Source organism: Lethenteron reissneri, chromosome 3, assembly GCF_015708825.2.
Source record: "Lethenteron reissneri isolate LAM-NWPU_2019-01 chromosome 3, ASM1570882v1, whole genome shotgun sequence".
In the NCBI taxonomy this organism is placed as follows: Eukaryota; Metazoa; Chordata; class Hyperoartia; order Petromyzontiformes; family Petromyzontidae; genus Lethenteron; species Lethenteron reissneri.
In genome coordinates, this window is record NC_083781.1 from 7056137 (window position 1) to 7070166 (window position 14030).

The 14030-nt window shown below is 43.4% G+C and overlaps 39 non-coding genes across 39 annotated transcripts; all 39 read right to left on the reverse strand.

The window, feature by feature from the left end:
• Window positions 1-357: 357 nt before the first annotated feature.
• On the reverse strand, window positions 358-431 carry TRNAV-AAC (transfer RNA valine (anticodon AAC)). Its single transcript has one exon. It is a non-coding gene; the product is annotated as a tRNA-Val (tRNA).
• Window positions 432-575: 144 nt separating this feature from the next.
• Window positions 576-650, reverse strand: TRNAV-CAC (transfer RNA valine (anticodon CAC)). The gene has a single exon. It is a non-coding gene; the product is annotated as a tRNA-Val (tRNA).
• A 144-nt stretch (window positions 651-794) lies between these two features.
• On the reverse strand, window positions 795-867 carry TRNAV-CAC (transfer RNA valine (anticodon CAC)). The gene has a single exon. It is a non-coding gene; the product is annotated as a tRNA-Val (tRNA).
• A 145-nt stretch (window positions 868-1012) lies between these two features.
• TRNAV-AAC (transfer RNA valine (anticodon AAC)) lies at window positions 1013-1085 on the reverse strand. Its single transcript has one exon. It is a non-coding gene; the product is annotated as a tRNA-Val (tRNA).
• Window positions 1086-1230: 145 nt separating this feature from the next.
• On the reverse strand, window positions 1231-1303 carry TRNAV-AAC (transfer RNA valine (anticodon AAC)). Its single transcript has one exon. It is a non-coding gene; the product is annotated as a tRNA-Val (tRNA).
• A 145-nt stretch (window positions 1304-1448) lies between these two features.
• Window positions 1449-1521, reverse strand: TRNAV-AAC (transfer RNA valine (anticodon AAC)). The gene has a single exon. It is a non-coding gene; the product is annotated as a tRNA-Val (tRNA).
• Window positions 1522-1665: 144 nt separating this feature from the next.
• TRNAV-AAC (transfer RNA valine (anticodon AAC)) lies at window positions 1666-1737 on the reverse strand. Its single transcript has one exon. It is a non-coding gene; the product is annotated as a tRNA-Val (tRNA).
• Window positions 1738-1883: 146 nt separating this feature from the next.
• Window positions 1884-1956, reverse strand: TRNAV-CAC (transfer RNA valine (anticodon CAC)). Its single transcript has one exon. It is a non-coding gene; the product is annotated as a tRNA-Val (tRNA).
• Window positions 1957-2101: 145 nt separating this feature from the next.
• Window positions 2102-2174, reverse strand: TRNAV-CAC (transfer RNA valine (anticodon CAC)). The gene has a single exon. It is a non-coding gene; the product is annotated as a tRNA-Val (tRNA).
• Window positions 2175-2322: 148 nt separating this feature from the next.
• On the reverse strand, window positions 2323-2394 carry TRNAV-CAC (transfer RNA valine (anticodon CAC)). The gene has a single exon. It is a non-coding gene; the product is annotated as a tRNA-Val (tRNA).
• A 146-nt stretch (window positions 2395-2540) lies between these two features.
• TRNAV-CAC (transfer RNA valine (anticodon CAC)) lies at window positions 2541-2613 on the reverse strand. Its single transcript has one exon. It is a non-coding gene; the product is annotated as a tRNA-Val (tRNA).
• Window positions 2614-2758: 145 nt separating this feature from the next.
• TRNAV-CAC (transfer RNA valine (anticodon CAC)) lies at window positions 2759-2832 on the reverse strand. The gene has a single exon. It is a non-coding gene; the product is annotated as a tRNA-Val (tRNA).
• A 145-nt stretch (window positions 2833-2977) lies between these two features.
• On the reverse strand, window positions 2978-3049 carry TRNAV-CAC (transfer RNA valine (anticodon CAC)). Its single transcript has one exon. It is a non-coding gene; the product is annotated as a tRNA-Val (tRNA).
• Window positions 3050-3190: 141 nt separating this feature from the next.
• TRNAV-CAC (transfer RNA valine (anticodon CAC)) lies at window positions 3191-3263 on the reverse strand. The gene has a single exon. It is a non-coding gene; the product is annotated as a tRNA-Val (tRNA).
• Window positions 3264-3408: 145 nt separating this feature from the next.
• On the reverse strand, window positions 3409-3481 carry TRNAV-CAC (transfer RNA valine (anticodon CAC)). The gene has a single exon. It is a non-coding gene; the product is annotated as a tRNA-Val (tRNA).
• A 142-nt stretch (window positions 3482-3623) lies between these two features.
• TRNAV-AAC (transfer RNA valine (anticodon AAC)) lies at window positions 3624-3696 on the reverse strand. Its single transcript has one exon. It is a non-coding gene; the product is annotated as a tRNA-Val (tRNA).
• A 145-nt stretch (window positions 3697-3841) lies between these two features.
• On the reverse strand, window positions 3842-3914 carry TRNAV-CAC (transfer RNA valine (anticodon CAC)). The gene has a single exon. It is a non-coding gene; the product is annotated as a tRNA-Val (tRNA).
• A 145-nt stretch (window positions 3915-4059) lies between these two features.
• Window positions 4060-4132, reverse strand: TRNAV-CAC (transfer RNA valine (anticodon CAC)). The gene has a single exon. It is a non-coding gene; the product is annotated as a tRNA-Val (tRNA).
• A 145-nt stretch (window positions 4133-4277) lies between these two features.
• On the reverse strand, window positions 4278-4350 carry TRNAV-AAC (transfer RNA valine (anticodon AAC)). Its single transcript has one exon. It is a non-coding gene; the product is annotated as a tRNA-Val (tRNA).
• Window positions 4351-4495: 145 nt separating this feature from the next.
• TRNAV-CAC (transfer RNA valine (anticodon CAC)) lies at window positions 4496-4568 on the reverse strand. Its single transcript has one exon. It is a non-coding gene; the product is annotated as a tRNA-Val (tRNA).
• Window positions 4569-4713: 145 nt separating this feature from the next.
• TRNAV-CAC (transfer RNA valine (anticodon CAC)) lies at window positions 4714-4786 on the reverse strand. The gene has a single exon. It is a non-coding gene; the product is annotated as a tRNA-Val (tRNA).
• Window positions 4787-5367: 581 nt separating this feature from the next.
• Window positions 5368-5440, reverse strand: TRNAV-CAC (transfer RNA valine (anticodon CAC)). The gene has a single exon. It is a non-coding gene; the product is annotated as a tRNA-Val (tRNA).
• A 144-nt stretch (window positions 5441-5584) lies between these two features.
• On the reverse strand, window positions 5585-5657 carry TRNAV-CAC (transfer RNA valine (anticodon CAC)). The gene has a single exon. It is a non-coding gene; the product is annotated as a tRNA-Val (tRNA).
• A 363-nt stretch (window positions 5658-6020) lies between these two features.
• On the reverse strand, window positions 6021-6092 carry TRNAV-CAC (transfer RNA valine (anticodon CAC)). The gene has a single exon. It is a non-coding gene; the product is annotated as a tRNA-Val (tRNA).
• A 144-nt stretch (window positions 6093-6236) lies between these two features.
• On the reverse strand, window positions 6237-6309 carry TRNAV-CAC (transfer RNA valine (anticodon CAC)). Its single transcript has one exon. It is a non-coding gene; the product is annotated as a tRNA-Val (tRNA).
• Window positions 6310-6454: 145 nt separating this feature from the next.
• On the reverse strand, window positions 6455-6527 carry TRNAV-UAC (transfer RNA valine (anticodon UAC)). Its single transcript has one exon. It is a non-coding gene; the product is annotated as a tRNA-Val (tRNA).
• Window positions 6528-6671: 144 nt separating this feature from the next.
• Window positions 6672-6745, reverse strand: TRNAV-CAC (transfer RNA valine (anticodon CAC)). Its single transcript has one exon. It is a non-coding gene; the product is annotated as a tRNA-Val (tRNA).
• A 1160-nt stretch (window positions 6746-7905) lies between these two features.
• Window positions 7906-7978, reverse strand: TRNAV-UAC (transfer RNA valine (anticodon UAC)). Its single transcript has one exon. It is a non-coding gene; the product is annotated as a tRNA-Val (tRNA).
• A 145-nt stretch (window positions 7979-8123) lies between these two features.
• On the reverse strand, window positions 8124-8196 carry TRNAV-CAC (transfer RNA valine (anticodon CAC)). The gene has a single exon. It is a non-coding gene; the product is annotated as a tRNA-Val (tRNA).
• A 143-nt stretch (window positions 8197-8339) lies between these two features.
• On the reverse strand, window positions 8340-8412 carry TRNAV-CAC (transfer RNA valine (anticodon CAC)). Its single transcript has one exon. It is a non-coding gene; the product is annotated as a tRNA-Val (tRNA).
• A 143-nt stretch (window positions 8413-8555) lies between these two features.
• Window positions 8556-8629, reverse strand: TRNAV-UAC (transfer RNA valine (anticodon UAC)). Its single transcript has one exon. It is a non-coding gene; the product is annotated as a tRNA-Val (tRNA).
• A 145-nt stretch (window positions 8630-8774) lies between these two features.
• Window positions 8775-8847, reverse strand: TRNAV-CAC (transfer RNA valine (anticodon CAC)). The gene has a single exon. It is a non-coding gene; the product is annotated as a tRNA-Val (tRNA).
• A 938-nt stretch (window positions 8848-9785) lies between these two features.
• On the reverse strand, window positions 9786-9858 carry TRNAV-CAC (transfer RNA valine (anticodon CAC)). The gene has a single exon. It is a non-coding gene; the product is annotated as a tRNA-Val (tRNA).
• A 146-nt stretch (window positions 9859-10004) lies between these two features.
• On the reverse strand, window positions 10005-10077 carry TRNAV-AAC (transfer RNA valine (anticodon AAC)). Its single transcript has one exon. It is a non-coding gene; the product is annotated as a tRNA-Val (tRNA).
• A 937-nt stretch (window positions 10078-11014) lies between these two features.
• On the reverse strand, window positions 11015-11087 carry TRNAV-CAC (transfer RNA valine (anticodon CAC)). Its single transcript has one exon. It is a non-coding gene; the product is annotated as a tRNA-Val (tRNA).
• A 138-nt stretch (window positions 11088-11225) lies between these two features.
• On the reverse strand, window positions 11226-11298 carry TRNAV-AAC (transfer RNA valine (anticodon AAC)). Its single transcript has one exon. It is a non-coding gene; the product is annotated as a tRNA-Val (tRNA).
• Window positions 11299-11443: 145 nt separating this feature from the next.
• Window positions 11444-11516, reverse strand: TRNAV-CAC (transfer RNA valine (anticodon CAC)). Its single transcript has one exon. It is a non-coding gene; the product is annotated as a tRNA-Val (tRNA).
• A 139-nt stretch (window positions 11517-11655) lies between these two features.
• TRNAA-AGC (transfer RNA alanine (anticodon AGC)) lies at window positions 11656-11728 on the reverse strand. The gene has a single exon. It is a non-coding gene; the product is annotated as a tRNA-Ala (tRNA).
• Window positions 11729-11872: 144 nt separating this feature from the next.
• Window positions 11873-11944, reverse strand: TRNAV-CAC (transfer RNA valine (anticodon CAC)). The gene has a single exon. It is a non-coding gene; the product is annotated as a tRNA-Val (tRNA).
• Window positions 11945-14030: the final 2086 nt, after the last annotated feature.

Below are 14030 nucleotides of genomic sequence, written 5' to 3' on the forward strand. Positions count from 1 at the left end.
TTCCTGGCTTTCTGTGGTTATGACTTAGACAAAGGCGCCTCTACTTCCTTTCACTGCCTTTGCCTTGAAGCAAGTTGCAATTCTGTCATCCTAGCCCTCCTCTCGTTCATTACTTAACAACACTGGTGTTTTGCAGTTTGGTGCGCTTTGGTGTGTTCACTCATTAAAAAAATAAAAGATAATATATAAAAATCATCAAATATTATTACTCTCAATTATGGAAGAAGGGTTAGGATACAACACACTTCACTGGTATAGACCTATGCCAACATTCAAGAATGATGAAATCATCAAGTTCATGAAGGCCACTTTTACGTGCACTTAAATAAAACACGAGTTTTTGGGGTTTAAGTAAAATGTTTCCGCCCGGTTTCGAACCGGGGACCTTTCGCCGTGTTAGGCGAACGTGATAACCACTACACTACGGAAACTGCTTGTTAAACCTGTGAAGTTGCAACACACTTCACTGGTATAGACCTATGCCAACAGTCAAGAATGATGAACTCATCAGTTCATGAAGGCACATTTTACGTGCACTTTAAATAAAACACGATTTTTTTGGTTTTAACGTAAAATGTTTCCCGCCCGGTTTTCGAACCGGGGACCTTTCGCGTGTGAGGCGAACGTGATAACCACTACACTACGGAAACTAGCTTGCTCACCCTATTAAGTTGCAACACACTTCACTGGTATAGACCTATGCCAACAGTGAAGAATGATGAATCATCAAGTTCATGAAGGCACATTTTACGTGCACTTTAAATAAAACACGAGTTTTTGGGGTTTTACGTAAATGTTTCCGCCCGGTTTTGAACCGGGGACCTTTCACGTGTGAGGCGAACGTGATAATCACTACACTACGGAAACTGCTTCTCCACCCTATTAAGTTGCAACACACTTCACTGGTATAGACCTATGCCAACAGTGAAGAATGATGAAATCATCAAGTTCATGAAGGCACATTTTACGTGCACTTTAAATAAAACACGAGTTTTTGGGGTTTTACGTAAAATGTTTCCGCCCGGTTTCGAACCGGGGACCTTTCGCGTGTTAGGCGAACGTGATAACCACTACACTACGGAAACTGCTTGTCCTAAAGGCTAAGTTGCAACACACTTCACTGGTATAAACCTATGCCAACAGTGAAGAATGATGAAATCATAAAGTTCATGAAGGCACATTTTACGTGCACTTTAAATAAAATAACGATTTTTTGGATTTTACGTAAAATGTTTCCGCCCGGTTTCGAACCGGGGACCTTTCGCGTGTTAGGCGAACGTGATAACCACTACACTACGGAAACTGCTTGTCCACCCTGATAAGTTGCAACACACTTCACTGGTATAGACCTATGCCAACATTCAAGAATGATGAACTCATCAAGTTCATGAAGGCACATTTTACGTGCACTTTAAATAAAACACGAGTTTTTGGGGTTTTACGTAAAATGTTTCCGCCCGGTTTCGAACCGGGGACCTTTCGCGTGTTAGGCGAACGTGATAACCACTACACTACGGAAACTGCTTCTCCCCCTATTAAGTTGCAACACACTTCACTGGTATAGACCTATGCAAACATTCAAGAATGATGAACTCATCAAGTTCATGAAGGCACATTTTACGTGCACTTTAAATAAAACACGAGTTTTTGGGGTTTTACGTAAAATGTTTCCGCCCGGTTTCGAACCGGGGACCTTTCGCGTGTTAGGCGAACGTGATAACCACTACACTACGGAACTGACTTGTCCACCCTATTAAGTTGCAACACACTTCACTGGTATAGACCTATGCCAACATTCAAGAATGATGAACTCATCAAGTTCATGAAGGCACATTTTACGTGCACTTTAAATAAAACACGAGTTTTTGGGGTTTTACGTAAAATGTTTCCGCCCGGTTTCGAACCGGGGACCTTTCGCGTGTGAGGCGAACGTGATAACCACTACACTACGGAAACTGCTTGTCCTACCATGCTAAGTTGCAACACACTTCACTGGTATAGACCTATGCCAACAGTGCAAGAATGATGAAATCATCAGTTCATGAAGGCACATTTTACGTGCACTTTAAATAAAACACGAGTTTTTGGGTTTTACGTAAAATGTTTCCGCCCGGTTTCGAACCGGGGACCTTTCGCGTGTGAGGCGAACGTGATAACCACTACACTACGGAAACTGCTTGTCCACCCTGATTAAGTTGCAACACACTTCACTGGCTATAGACCTATGCCAACAGTGATAGAATGATGAACTCATCAATGTTCATGAAGGCACATTTAAGTGCACTTTAAATAAAACACGAGTTTTTGGGGTTTTACGTAAAATGTTTCCGCCCGGTTTGAACCGGGGACCTTTCGCGTGTGAGGCGAACGTGATAACCACTACACTACGGAAACTACTTGTCCACCCTGATTAAGTTGCAACACACTTCACTGGTATAGACCTATGCCAACATTCAAGAATGATGAACTCATCAAGTTCATGAAGGCACATTTTACGTGCACTTTAAATAAAACACGAGTTTTTGGGGTTTTACGTAAAATGTTTCCGCCCGGTTTCGAACCGGGGACCTTTCGCGTGTGAGGCGAACGTGATAACCACTACACTACGGAAACTGCTTGTCTACCTATGAAGTTGCAACACACTTCACTGGTATAGACCTATGCCAACATTCAAGAATGATGAATCATCAAGTTCATGAAGGGCACATTTTATGTGCACTTTCAAATAAAATACGAATTTTTTGGATTTTCAGTAAAATGTTTCCGCCCCGGTTTCGAACCGGGGACCTTTCGCGTGTGAGGCGAACGTGATAACCACTACACTACGGAAACTGCTTGGTCCAACCTGTGAAGTTGCAACACACTTCACTGGTATAGACCTATGCCAACAGTGAAGAATGATGAAATCATCAAGTTCATGAAGGCACATTTTACGTGCACTTTAAATAAAACACGAGTTTTTTGGGTTTACGTAAAATGTTTCCGCCCGGTTTCGAACCGGGGACCTTTCGCGTGTGAGGCGAACGTGTAACCACTACACTACGGAAACTGCTTCTCCACCCGATTAATTTGCAACACACTTCATGGTATAGACCTATGCCAACAGTGAAGAATGATGAAATCATCAAGTTCATGAGGCACATTTACGTGCACTTTAAATAAACACGAGTTTTTGGGGTTTTACGTAAAATGTTTCCGCCCGGTTTCGAACCGGGGACCTTTCGCGTGTGAGGCGAACGTGATAACCACTACACTACGGAAACTGCTTGTCTTACTTGCTAAGTTGCAACACACTTCACTGGTATAGACCTATGCCAACATTCAAGAATGATGAACTCATCAAGTTCATGAAGGCACATTTTACGTGCACTTTAAATAAAACACGATTTTTTTGGGTTTTACGTAAAATGTTTCCGCCCGGTTTCGAACCGGGGACCTTTCGCGTGTGAGGCGAACGTGATAACCACTACACTACGGAAACTGCTTGTCCTAATGCTAAGTTGCAACACACTTCACTGGTATAGACCTATGCCAACATTAAGAATGATGAACTCATCAAGTTCATGAAGGCACATTTTACGTGCACTTTAAATAAAATAAGATTTTTTTAGATTTTAGTAAAATGTTTCCGCCCGGTTTCGAACCGGGGACCTTTCGCGTGTTAGGCGAACGTGATAACCACTACACTACGGAAACTTCTTGGCTAACCTGTGAAGTTGCAACACACTTCACTGGTATAGACCTATGCCAACAGTGAAGAATGATGAACTCATCAAGTTCATGAAGGCACATTTTTACGTGCACTTTAAATAAAACACGAGTTTTTGGGGTTTTACGTAAATGTTTCCTCCCGGTTTCGAACCGGGGACCTTTCGCGTGTGAGGCGAACGTGATAACCACTACACTACGGAAACTGCTTGTCCTAAATGCTAAGTTGCAACACACTTCACTGGTATAGACCTATGCCAACATTCAAGAATGATGAACTCATCAAGTTCATGAAGGCACATTTTACGTGCACTTTAAATAAAACACGATTTTTTTTGGTTTTACGTAAAATGTTTCCGCCCGGTTTCAAACCGGGGACCTTTCGCGTGTGAGGCGAACGTGATAACCACTACACTACGGAAACTGCTTCTCCACCCTATTAAGTTGCAACACACTTCACTGGTATAGACCTATGCCAACAGTGAAGAATGATGAAATCATCAAGTTCATGAAGGCACATTTTACGTGCACTTTAAATAAAACACGAGTTTTTGGGGTTTTACGTAAAATGTTTCCGCCCGGCTTCGAACCGGGGACCTTTCGCGTGTTAGGCGAACGTGATAACCACTACACTACGGAAACTGCTTGTCCACCGTGATAAGTTGCAACACACTTCACTGGTATAGACCTATGCCAACAGTCAAGAATGATGAACTCATCAAGTTCATGAAGGCACATTTTACGTGCACTTTAAATAAAACACGATATTTTTTGGTTTTACGTAAAATGTTTCCGCCCGGTTTCGAACCGGGGACCTTTCGCGTGTGAGGCGAACGTGATAACCACTACACTACGGAAACTACTTGGTAAACCTGTGAAGTTGCAACACACTTCACTTGTATAGACCTATGCCAACATTCAAGAATGATGAACTCATCAAGTTCATGAAGGCACATTTTACGTGCACTTCAAATAAAATACGAATTTTTTTGATTTTAAGTAAAATGTTTCCGCCCGGTTTCAAACCGGGGACCTTTCGCGTGTGAGGCGAACGTGATAACCACTACACTACGGAAACTGCTTGGTAAACCTGTGAAGTTGCAACACACTTCACTTGTATAGACCTATGCCAACATTCAAGAATGATGAACTCATCAAGTTCATGAAGGCACATTTTACGTGCACTTTAAATAAAACACGATTTTTTTTGGTTTTACGTAAAATGTTTCCGCCCGGTTTCAAACAGGGGACCTTTCACGTGTGAGGCGAACGTGATAACCGCTACACTAAGGAAACTGCTTCTCCACCCGATTAAGTTGCAACACACTTCACTGGTATAGACCTATGCCAACAGTGAAGAATGATGAAATCATCAAGTTCATTAAGGCACATTTTACGTGCACTTTAAATAAAACACGAGTTTTTGGGGTTTTACGTAAAATGTTTCCGCCCGGTTTCGAATCCGGGGACCTTTCGCGTGTAAAGCAACGTGATAACCACTACACTACGGAAACTGCTTGTCCTAAATGCTAAGTTGCAACACACTTCACTGGTATAAACCTATGCCAACAGTGAAGAATGATGAAATCATCAAGTTCATGAAGGCACATTTTACGTGCACTTTAAATAAAACACGAGTTTTTGGGGTTTTACGTAAAATGTTTCCGCCCGGTTTCGAACCGGGGACCTTTCGCGTGTGAGGCGAACGTGATAACCACTACACTACGGAAACTTCTTGGCTAACCTGTGAAGTTGCAACACACTTCACTGGTATAGACCTATGCCAACAATGAAGAATCATGAATTCATCAAGTTCATAAGGCACATTTTACGTGCACTTTAAATAAAACACGAGTTTTTGGGGTTTTACGTAAAATGTTTCTGCACGGTTTCGAACCGGGGACCTTTCGCGTGTGAGGCAAACGTGATAACCACTACACTACAGAAACTGCTTCTCCGCCCTATTAAGTTTCAACACACTTCACTGGTATAGACCTATGCCAACATTCAAGAATGATGAACTCATCAAGTTCATGAAGGCACATTTTACGTGCACTTCAAATAAAAAACGATTTTTTTTTATTTTAAGTAAAATATTTCCGCCCGGTTTCGAACCGGGGACCTTTCCCGTGAGAGGCAAACGTGATAACCACGACACTACAGAAACTACTTGGTAAACCTGTGAAGTTGCAACACACTTCACTTGTATAGACCTATGCCAACATTCAAGAATGATGAACTCATCAAGTTCATGAAGGCACATTTTACGTGCACTTTAAATAAAACACGAGTTTTTGGGGTTTTACGTAAAATGTTTCCGCCCGGTTTCGAACCGGGGACCTTTCGCGTGTGAGGCGAACGTGATACCACTACACTACGGAAACTGCTTGTCCACCCTATTAAGTTGCAACACACTTCACTGCTATAGACCTATGCCAACAGTGATGAATGATGAAATCATCATGTTCATGAAGGCACATTTAAGTGCACTTTAAATAAAACACGAGTTTTTGGGGTTTTACGTAAAATGTTTCCGCCCGGTTTTGAACCGGGGACCTTTCGCGTGTGAGGCAAACGTGATAACCACTACACTACGGAAACTGCTTGTCCACCCCGGCGAGTTGCAACACACTTTACTAGTATAGACCTATGCCAACAATGAACAATCATGAATTCATCAAGTTCATGAAGGCACATTTTACGTGCACTTTAAATAAAACACGAGTTTTTGGGGTTTTACGTAAAATTTTTCCGCCCGGTTTCGAACCGGGGACCTTTCGCGTGTAAAGCGAACGTGATAACCACTACACTACGGAAACTGCTTGTCCACCCTATTAAGTTGCAACACACTTCACTGGTATAGACCTATGCCAACAGTGAAGAATGATGAAATCATCAAGTTCATGAAGGCACATTTTATGTGCACTTTAATAAAACACGAGTTTTTTGGGTTTCACGTAAAATGTTCCCGCCCGGTTTCGAACCGGGGACCATTTCGCGTGTGAGGCGAACGTGATAACCACTACACTACGGAAACTGCTTGGCAAACCTGTGAAGGTGCAACACACTTCGCTGGTATAGACCTGTGCCAACAGTGAAGAATGATGAATTCATCACCTTCATGAGGGCACATTTTACGTGCACTTTAAATTAAACACGAGTTTTTGGGGTTTTACGTAAAATGTTTCCGCCCGGTTTCGAAACGGGGACCTTTCGCGTGTAAAGCAACTCACTTCACTCGTATAGACCTATGCCAACATTCAAGAATGATGAAATCATCAAGTTCATGAAGGCACATTTTACGTGCACTTTAAATAATACACGATTTTTTTTTGGTTTTACGTAAAATGTTTACGCCCGGTTTCGAACCGGGGACCTTTCGCGTGTGAGGCGAACGTGATAACCACTATTCTTTGGTTTTTTCAGTAAAGTCACGTATAAAGATAAAAGAATGAATTAAATAATAGCATACGACGTTTCGATTGCAACACAAGCAATCATCATCAGGTATAATGAAATAGCGACATAGAATCTAACCAGAAAACTATAGACAGACATGTAAGCAGACAGATATCACCAAGATACACAGAGAGAGCAACCCAGGAACAGAGAGGGGTGATCGTCTCTGTGGGATGGCCTTAAATAGACAGAGGGGGGCGGAGGCAGAGAGAGGGAGGGGGTAGGGAAAAAATTTACATGTCAATGAGTACGACGGGAGGGCAAGTAAGGTAAGCAGGCTTAGAGAAAGACAGAACACACTAAATTCAAATAACCTAGCAAAGTATCGAAATGTTATGTAAAACGACACAGACACTACACTACACTACGGAAACTGCTTGTCCACCCCATTAAGTTGCAACGCACTTCACTGGTATAGACCTATGCCAACAGTGAAGAATGATGAAATCATCAAGTTCATGAAGGCACATTTTACGTGCACTTTAAATAAAACACGAGTTTTTTGGGTTTCACGTAAAATGTTTCCGCCCAGTTTCGAACCGGGGACCTTTCCCGTGTGAGGCAAACGTGATAACCACTACAGCTACAGAAACTACTTGGTAAACCTGTGAAGTTGCAACACACTTCACTTGTATAGACCTATGCCAACATTCAAGAATGATGAACTCATCAAGTTCATGAAGGCACATTTTACGTGCACTTTAAATAAAACACGAGTTTTTGGGGTTTTACGTAAAATGTTTCCGCCCGGTTTCGAACCGGGGACCTTTCGCGTGTAAAGCGAACGTGATAACCACTACACTACGGAAACAGCTTGTCCTTAATGCTAAGTTGCAACACACTTCACTGGTATAGACCTATGCCAACATTCAAGAATGATGAACTCATCAAGTTCATGAAGGCACATTTTACGTGCACTTTAAATAAAACACGAGTTTTTGGGGTTTTACGTAAAATGTTTCCGCCCGGTTTCGAACCGGGGACCTTTCGCGTGTGAGGCGAACGTGATAACCACTACACTACGGAAACTGCTTGTCCACCCTATTAAGTTGCAACACACTTCACTGCTATAGACCTATGCCAACAGTGATGAATGATGAAATCATCATGTTCATGAAGGCACATTTAAGTGCACTTTAAATAAAACACGAGTTTTTGGGGTTTACGTAAAATGTTTCCGCCCGGTTTTGAACCGGGGACCTTTCGCGTGTGAGGCAAACGTGATAACCACTACACTACGGAAACTGCTTGTCCACCCCGGTAAGTTGCAACACACTTTACTAGTATAGACCTATGCCAACAATGAACAATCATGAATCATCAAGTTCATGAAGGCACATTTTACGTGCACTTTAAATAAAGCACGAGTTTTTGGGGTTTTACGTAAAATTTTCCGCCCGGTTTTCGAACCGGGGACCTTTCGCGTGTAAAGCGAACGTGATAACCTCTACACTACGGAAACTGCTTGTCCACCCTATTAAGTTGCAACACACTTCACTGGTATAGACCTATGCCAACAGTGAAGAATGATGAAATCATCAAGTTCATGAAGGCACATTTTATGTGCACTTTAAATAAAACACGAGTTTTTTGGGTTTCACGTAAAATGTTTCCGCCCGGTTTCGAACCGGGGACCTTTCGCGTGTGAGGCGAACGTGATAATCACTACACTACGGAAACTGCTTCTCCACCCGATTAAGTTGCAACACACTTCACTGGTATAGACCTATGCCAACAGTGAAGAATGATGAATTCATCACCTTCATGAGGGCACATTTTACGTGCACTTTAAATTAAACACGAGTTTTTGGGGTTTTACGTAAAATGTTTCCGCCCGGTTTCGAACGGGGACCTTTCGCGTGTAAAGCAACTCACTTCACTCGTATAGACCTATGCCAACATTCAAGAATGATGAAATCATCAAGTTCATGAAGGCACATTTTACGTGCACTTTAAATAATACACGATTTTTTTTGGTTTTACGTAAAATGTTACGCCCGGTTTCGAACCGGGGACCTTTCGCGTGTGAGGCGAACGTGATAACCACTATTCTTTGGTTTTTTTCAGTAAAGTCACGTATAAAGATAAATAATGAATTAAATAATAGCATACGACGTTTCGATTGCAGCACAAGCAATCATCATCAGGTATAATGAAATAGCGACATAGAATATAACCAGAAAACTATAGACAGACATGTAAGCAGACAGATATCACCAAGATACACAGAGAGAGCAACCCAGGAACAGAGAGGGGTGATCGTCTCTGTGGGGTGGCCTTAAATAGACAGAGGGGGGCGGAGGCAGAGAGAGGGAGGGGGTAGGAAAAAAATGTACATGTCAATGAGTACGACGGGAGGGCAAGTAAGGTAAGCAGGCTTCGAGGGAGACAGAACACACTAAATTCAAATAACCTAGCAAAGTATCGAAATGTTATGTAAAACGACACAGACACTACACTACACTACGGAAACTGCTTGTCCACCCCATTAAGTTGCAACGCACTTCACTGGTATAGACCTATGCCAACAGTGAAGAATGATGAAATCATCAAGTTCATGGAGGCACATTTTACGTGCACTTTAAATAAAACACGAGTTTTTGGGGTTTTACGTAAAATGTTTCTGCCCAGTTTCGAACCGGGGACCTTTCGCGTGTGAGGCGAACGTGATAACCACTACACTACGGAAACTGCTTGTCCTACTTGCTAAGTTGCAACTCACTTCACTCGTATAGACCTATGCCAACATTCAAGAATGATGAACTCATCAAGTTCATGAAGGCACATTTTACGTGCACTTCAAATAAAATACGATTTTTTTTTTATTTTAAGTAAAATGTTTCCGCCCGGTTTCGAAGCGGGGACCTTTCGCGTGTTAGGTGAACGTGATAACCACTACACTACGGAAACTGCTTGCCCACCCTGTTAAGTTGCAACACACTTTACTGGTATATACCTATGCCAACAGTCAAGAATGATGAACTCATCAAGTTCCTGAAGGCACATTTTACGTGCACTTTAGATAAAGCACGAGTTTTTGGGGTTTTACGTAAAATGTTTCCGCCCGGTTTCGAAACGGGGACCTTTCGCGTGTAAAGCAACTCACTTCACTCGTATAGACCTATGCCAACATTCAAGAATGATGAAATCATCAAGTTCATGAAGGCACATTTTACGTGCACTTTAAATAATACACGATTTTTTTTGGTTTTACGTAAAATGTTTACGCCCGGTTTCGAACCGGGGACCTTTCGCGTGTGAGGCGAACGTGATAACCACTATTCTTTGTTTTTTTCGGTAAAGTCACGTATAAAGATAAAAGAATAAATTAAATAATAGCATACGGCGTTTCGATTGCAACACAAGCAATCATCATCAGGTATAATGAAATAGCGACATAGAATATAACCAGAAAACTATAGACAGACATGTAAGCAGACATATATCACCAAGATACATAGAGAGAGCAACCCAGGAACAGAGAGGGGTGATCGTCTCTGTGGGGTGGCCTTAAATAGACAGAGGGGGGGGCGGAGGCAGAGAGAGGGAGGGGTTAGGGAAAAAATGTACACGTCAATGAGTACGACGGGAGGGCAAGTAAGGTAAGCAGGCTTAGAGGGAGACAGAACACCCTAAATTCAAATAACCTAGCAAAGTATCGAAATGTTATGTAAAACGACACAGACACTACACTACGGAAACTGCTTGTCCACCCTGTTAAGTTGCAACACACTTCACTGGTATAGACCTATGCCAACAGTCAAGAATGATGAACTCATCAAGTTCATGAAGGCACATTTTACGTGCACTTTAAATAATACACGATTTTTTGTGGTTTTACGTAAAATGTTTCCGCCCGGTTTCGAACCGGGGACCTTTCGCGTGTGAGGCGAACGTGATAACCACTACACTACGGAAACTGCTTAGCAAACCTGTGAAGTTGCAACACACTTCACTGGTATATGCCAACAGTGAAGAATGATGAATTCATCACCTCATGAGGGCACATTTTACGTGCACTTTAAATAAAACACGATTTTTTTTGGTTTTTACGTAAATGTTTCCGCTCGGTTTCGAACCGGGGACCTTTCGCGTGTTAGGCGAACATGATAACCACTACACTACGGAAAATGCTTGTCCACCCTGATAAGTTGCAACACACTTCACTGGTATAGACCTATGCCAACAATAAAGAATCATGAATTCATCACCTTCATGAGGGCACATTTTACGTGCACTTTAAATAAAACACGATTGTTTTTGGTTTTACGTAAAATGTTTCTGCCCGGTTTCGAACCGGGGACCTTTTGCGTGTGAGGCGAACGTGATAACCACTACACTACGGAAACTGCTTAGCAAACCTGTGAAGTTGCAACACACTTCACTGGTATATGCCAACAGTGAAGAATGATGAATTCATCACCTTCATGAGGGCACATTTTACGTGCACTTTAAATAAAACACGATTTTTTTTGGTTTTTACGTAAATGTTTCCGCTCGGTTTCGAACCGGGGACCTTTCGCGTGCTAGGCGAACATGATAACCACTACACTACGGAAAATGCTTGTCCACCCGGATAAGTTGCAACACACTTCACTGGTATAGACCTATGCCAACAATAAAGAATCATTAATTCATCACCTTCATGAGGGCACATTTTACGTGCACTTTAAATAAAACACGATTGTTTTTGGTTTTACGTAAATGTTTCTGCCCGGTTTCGAACCGGGGACCTTTGCGTGTGAGGCAAACGTGAGAACCACTACACTACGGAAACTGCTTGTCCACCCGTTAAGTTGCAACACACTTCACTGGTATAGGTTCCTAGAATCAACCCACCCGTGCCTGCAACATGGCTTCATCCCAGAGGTCGCATCGAGTACCCGTACCCTACCCGATACCCGGCCAGGTACGGGTAGCCGGGTATCGGGTAGGGTACGGGTACCCATTTGCGACCCTGGTGCGGCCGGGTACGGGTAAGGAATCAAAACCCGTTTGCGACCTCTGGTGTGTGAGAGTGAGTAGACGGGTGAGTGAGGCAGAGCCGTGCTCCGTCCACTGCTGCCCTGAGGGACCCCCCTGCTCTCCACTGCTGGCTTTAGGGAGAGCCGCGCTGTCTCCACTGCTGCCCTCAGGCAGAGCCGTGCTCTGTCCATTACATTAGTACTGCCGTTTTTTTGGTGCTTAAATCCACTGCTGGTGAATGCCCACCGCACGCTGTGTGAGTGGATCGTAAGGATTTACTTGACCAGTCTGATGGGGCCCGCTGCAGGCTGTGGTTGTTTGTTTTTGTCATGAAATCATCATCTTCATCAGGGCACATTTTACGTGCACTTCAAATAAAACACGATTTTTTTTAGTTTTACATAAAATGTTTCCGCCCGGTTTCAAATCTTCCGCGGGTTCGGCAAACGTGATAACCACTACACTATGGAAACCCCTTGCATGCCTGTGCTGTAGCAACATAGTTTAATGACATGAGCCTATTCCAACTAAGTTAATCACAAAAAGATCATCTTCACAAGCGCAAATTTGAAGTGCACTTCAATAAAAAAAAAACTATGTGTCTGGTTACAAATAAAATGTTTCTGCCGGTTTTTGAACCGTTTCTCTATCTCTTAACATGGGGCAATATAGAGTGTTTCTCGGGAACTGCAAATCGCAAAGTTAAGGTCTTCATAGTATTGAACTCAGCACCGATTTTCAATCGGATCTTCAATGGTATAAACATGTCGGCCAGCGTGCGTGGGATGTAGCCACAGTTGGTTTTATTTATTTTTTACATGAAAATCCGTGAGCTAATACAGAATCGCAGTGCAATGGGTCGTGGAGGTTTCGATCGTAATTTTTATTTTCACCGGCGCCGGACGCGTTGTTTCGTGTTGCCCTCTTGGTGGGCACGTGGAGTAACGACTACAATACGTGGTGACGCCTGCCATCTGGCACACGTGTATAGTTATAGGCCAACAACAAAACAACAATCGCCATTCGCTACTAAGTGGCGGTGATATCAACACGACTCTTGTGCCAGGCTAGGTGCACGTTGAGGCCACGTGAAGTGCCGAACACCCGCCGACAGGTCACGGGGCAGCCCCAACAGGTGCCGCATGGGTCGACTGAGATGACTGGCACCACCTTTCACCCCCCCCCCCCCTACAGTGCCAACCTGTCAACCCCTTACCAGTGCCCTAGGGGCCGTCCATAAATGACGTCACGCGATTTTGGACGATTTTTGACCCCTCCCCATCGTCACACGGCGTCACAAAAAGTCAGACCCCCCTCAAATATGACGTCACAAAGCTCTGCCCCCCCCCCAAAATAAAACATGCTTCAAATCGCTTTAAGCTATTGTCATTGTAGTGGCGCTGCACTCTAATGTTGTAGGAGAAAACATTTCTTAAAAGTCTATTTAATTCAGTAGAACGTGTTGTCTATATTTATTTAAAGTTGCGCATTTTGATGTGACGTCACATTTCTCAAACCCCCCCCCCCCCTCGTCACACATCGTCACAAATGTCTGACCCCCCCCCCCCCCCACTAGGTGCGTGACGTCATTTATGGACGGCCTCTTGTTATTACAGACCAATTCAGACCTTGTAAGGTTCACCCCGCGCCCTTATAATTCACAACGTTCATCCTACAGAGCCCCATCACAAGGGAGAAACACAGACAAACACTCATCCTGCGTCCTGCCCTGGGAGCCATAGGTCGGGCTCTTCCACTATTTCAAATGTCTGCCTGTCGACGTCGCTACTTTCGCCTTCTTCGCCGCAGGAGGAAACGCTGCCCCCCCCCACCCCCACTGTCGCTGTGCTATGGCGTGGCTTGTGTGTTGGAAAATCGGATGTGGAAGTAACATGTAG